Raw genomic sequence first — 5,030 nt, forward strand, 5'->3', positions numbered from 1 at the left:
TGTGATTATGCGAGTTTTCATCTGTATAGCAACACTGTGACTAATCCGACGGACAGCCCTTTTATGTACACTCACCTAGACCCATCATTCAGGTCGGCGTTAACTTTTTCAAGGGCCTTAGTTAAATATACTGCGAGGCCTTCTTATAAGAACCTGTTGAAGGTGTGTCTAACCTGCTACAACCAGGTGTTTCAGTACTGATGATGGAGGATGTTGGAGTAGTAGATGGTTGGTCCAAGAATTCAATTTCTGCATTTATAAACGTCCTCATAACTTCTTGCTTAATTTGCAGTTGCAAACGTCGAGGAAGTCGTTTCGTATTCTCACATGCACTTGTAAAGAAAAAATCTAGTTCTCTTGGCTGTTTTTTCACTTGATTTTTGTTTCCAATGAATGATATTATCTTATCAACATCACTTTCTTTGCCTATATTCTTTTTGTTTGCATCATAATTATGCTTTTTCTTTTGAGTTTCACTTTCTATATTATATGACAATGCTAATTCTACGTTTTCATCATTTTGACTATGTTTCTCAATTATTTGATTTTCTTCATCTTTCAAGTCTGCGACAGTATCATTTCCATCATAATGATTGACGTAAGTGTAAGTTCTGTAAAAAAAAAAAAAAAAAAATAATAATACTGTAGTAAGTGTGTATGGTCAAAAAACTGAGGAGAATTTAGAAGTTATACTTACTCACGTGGAGTCGACTCGAATAAAAGAAAAGACATAACTTCTTTGTATTTCCAAGGTTTCATTTCCTTCACAGCCTGTCCACTTTTTGCCTTTCTCCGTAATGTAGCTTCTTCCGTTCACCTTTCAGTTCATCCACTAAACAAAAGATGACTAGAAATAAAAAAATATAATAGACAGTAGAAAATTTAGTTTTTTGTTCATTTTTTTTTTAGGTTTCTAGCCACTGAAAATTCATTCCGGTCATAAGCTTGCAATTATCGCATGGGCAGGTCTACAATAAGTAGCATAGTCGAAGAAGTCTGCGAAACCCTATGGAAAAAACTTCAGCCTATCGTAATGCCTGATCCTAATGAAGAAATATGGAGAGCTTCAGAAAATGTGTTTAAAGAAAAATGGAACTTCCCTTATTGTGTTGCTGCAATCGATGGGAAGCATGTTCGTATTAAGGCACCGGCTCAAAGAGGTTCAGAATTTTTCAATTATAAAAAATATCACTCAGTTGTTTTGCTAGCACTAGTAGATGGAAATAAAAAAATTATTTGTGTTGATGTTGGGCAATATGGAAGAGTTAGTGATTCAAGTGTGTATAGTAACAGCACTATTGGAAAGCGTTTAACAAGATTAAATATGGGTATACCTCCAGATGAAGATTTAGCAAGAAGGAATTTATCCTATGTTATAGTTGGTGATGAGGCATTTCCTCTTAAAAAAATATCTCATGAGACTTTATCCCAGAAGTGCCCGGTGACTTGGCGAGGATGAATGTATTTTCAACTACAGGCTCTCAAGAAGCAGAAATACTGTGGAAAATACTTTTGGTATCCTTGCAAACACTTGGATAGTATATCCATATCCATATCCACATACATTAGAATGTCGTATTGAACTCGCAGATAAAGTAATTTTAGCTACGGTTGTTCTCCACAGTTACACACGTCAATTAACTACCCAAACTAATCTAGCGACTGTTGAAGAACAAACCAACGAAACTAACGTGTTTATACCAATACGAATTGGTATCTCATCGAATTCAAGTAGAGAAGCTTGAAATGGCCGAAATTCATTCAAAGAATATTTTATTTCCAATGAAGGTCGCGTTGAATGGCAGCAAGGAATTGTGAATCGTACAGCTTAGAATACTTATAAACTATTTATCATACATTAATTACTATAATTATAATTAAATAACTATATTATATTAATTATATTCTACTATAATATATTAATAAAATAAATATAAATATTTTACATTTAAATACTTAATCATAAATTATTATAAATACATTATAAAATATACATTATCTACCTGGTTTTTTTCAATTCTTTTGAAATGTTGACAGACGCTAGTTACGTGAAAATTCACGTATGTTCTGGTTTCGATATTCATCCAGATTTTTTTTTCCAGAGACAAGGATACCTGCGTACTTCTTCTACTAGCTGCTCTAGTAACTTCTATTAGTAACATCTCTTTGAAAATATTACGTAGCACTCACGAAAATTAATAAAATATAATTTATTTTTATTTTATGTTTTTCAAAAAACCTTAAGCTGTTTTTACTTACATGATTAATGATTATGATCGACTGCTCGTCGCTCGTATATCACAAGGACACGCTGTATTCAACTTCCGATGTCGATACGAGCAACGAATTTACGTCTTCAAGATAGAAAACTATTTTTTATTCGCATAGCGAACATCGCGAACATAGCATGCGCAGCGTTCTGTGTGGCCTAAGCTTTGCCCGTACGCGGTTGGTCCGTTCGAACGTACATTTTTTCGCGGAGAACTGCCGTACACGTGGCGACGATTCGCGTTTCGTCGTACGCCCGTCGCTCGTCCTCCACCCGTGTAGTCCGACGTGCGCGCACGATCCGTGCCGAGATCGTTCGTTGGGCATAGCAAGTAGATATGTACACACACACACACACACATACACGTGCGTGCATTATTCAAAACGTTTTCGAATCGAACTCCGGAGGCGTGTTTGAAGTATTAACTCTTTCACGTGTCCAGTTCGTCCCTCATTATTTTCATCAGCGCTTGTCTTGTACACGTGCGCACGCATTTTGTAGCGAAAACGCGTACGAATTCAAACGTTCCGTGCTAGAAATAAAACGTCACCGGAAGTTTTGTGGTGTCCTCGCACATCGTAAGATCGTACGGCAGTGCAAACGTCTGTGTTCTACGTCGTGTTCCCGCGAAATCCTATACGACTTTTCGACGGCCACCAGTCGCCTTTTTGCACACCTTTCCGCGCCGTAGGCAATACGAAATCTGCAGCGGGACCTCGTCGGTCGGATGCAAAAAAAAAAAAAAAAGAAAACGTTCCGGTTGCGGAATGAATTGTGTTTCATTTTATAACACGCCTAGACATTATTTTTGATTTCGTTTATTTATTTACATGATACACAACACTCATATTCTTAGAAACATCACTATATGTACATTGTGTAAGTACATAAATACGTTAAAATGCAGAAAAAAGTGTGTACACGGTTATCATCGAATCATGTTTAAGACTGCTTTTTATTCTTCTTACGAATCGGCTGTTTTTGTATGTTTTTTTTATTTTTAGATGAAGACTTGTCGGTGAAGTTTTCATGAGGTCCATTCGAGAAAATTCAATTTGTAGACGTTCAAATTATCGAGATTCCACTGTATATGTATATTCACGTTGTACGACTCGCAAGTAGTTATGTTTATAAATCATTTCTCTTCTGATGTATAGAAATAGAAAATACGGAATATTTTTCTATCCGCACTGCGTTCTTTAATTGAACTAGTATTCTGATATCAATCAAAACCAGTGATTTTGATTGCAAGTATTCCAAAAAAAGTTTCATCAAAACATGATTTTGTTATGCCGGCTACACACGATCAGTTTTAACTGTCAGTTCACACTATCAGTTCAAACTGTCAGTTATAACTGACGCTCCTTGAGTCCACACATGTTCATTTTTAACTGAATACAGATATCATTTGTGTTCTCTGTCAGTACACCTAGTGTAGTGTAGTGTAAAGTGTACACACAAAATGTCATCGGATGATGCTTTAGCCAAACTTGGTCTATCACTAGTGTTTAAAAAGAATTAAAAAAATTCATGTAAACGCAAAGAGTGGTTTTTGGGACATTTTTGATGTTTTACAGTTTCACGGAGATATATAAAAGTACAAAGTACGGATATACGAGTACAAATGCGTAGATAACTGCGACACAATTGACGATAATCACCTACACACATTCAGCTTGCACACATTTTTAACTGAATAGTTCCGTCATTTCAGTTTAAAAATATGTGAAATCATATTTCAATCAGTTTTAACTGATAACGAGAGAACTGACAGTTTTCAACCAACACACAGTCAGTTTTAACTGACAGTTAAAACTGTTCAGTGAAAAGTGACAGTTAAAACTGATCGTGTGTAGCCGGCATTACGTGTCCATTGTATACCTAATACTTTTACAATATTAACGGAGGTGGTTATGAATATAACCTTAATTACCTGGGTTGTTACCTTCATGTCGAATTTTTTAAGAAAAGATTTTGTTTCGAAGAAATAACTTAATGTGATTTAATTTTTTTCGATGTTACAAAAAAAAGGATTAAAAAAAAGGCAAGATCTTTCTCGAAAGTAATTTTTGCCGTTTCTGTGGTTATTATTGTTGTTCTGCTTATATCGAACGAAAATTGCTAGATGCTCATTGTTTTTCATAAAATAATGTTAATCTTTATCTTTAAATAAATAAAAAAGTACAATCGGTTCGTTTGAAAAATGTAATATATTGTCATAAATATTAATATGAAGTTCCATAGTTATTTGGAAAATTTTTGCAGTTTTATCGTGTAGTGTTTTAAGAACCTTATTGTTTTGATAAAATTTCCGTATAGTATTCAATAAAATCATCTGTGTTCATCGATAAATGCGTCATATGAAACATTTTAGTATATTAATTACCTACCATAACAATTTCTCTGGCTTTGGTAAATTAATTTATAATTTTACATTGAAATTAATAAAACACCATATTTATTCCAATATCAAAAAAACTTTACTAATTTGAGTAATAATATACTTTAAGTTGATATTAATTTAATACTGTTAGTGTTAAAAATGTTTTCATACATTTATAATAAAAAAAAAAAAAAACAGAAAATATTTTATTTTTAAACGGCTACAAGGTCAATACTAATATTTAGACATTTATTCTGCATTCATTTTCTGAGCTTAATTCACTGTGATTACTTTTCTGTGATTACTGCAAAATTAAAAATTAATTAATTTTCATTTTAAAAATATAAATTATTACTTTACGAAGGCGTTTTGATTAAA

General features: G+C 33.5%; 1 pseudogene; it reads right to left on the minus strand.

Annotated features, from left to right (window-relative positions):
* Positions 1 to 109: 109 nt before the first annotated feature.
* On the minus strand, positions 110 to 4,220 carry LOC112682057 (annotated as a pseudogene).
* Between the last annotated feature and the right edge of the window lie 810 nt (positions 4,221 to 5,030).

Source organism: Sipha flava, unplaced genomic scaffold, assembly GCF_003268045.1.
Source record: "Sipha flava isolate LNK unplaced genomic scaffold, YSA_version1 1_pilon_pilon, whole genome shotgun sequence".
NCBI classification, from domain to species: Eukaryota; Metazoa; Arthropoda; class Insecta; order Hemiptera; family Aphididae; genus Sipha; species Sipha flava.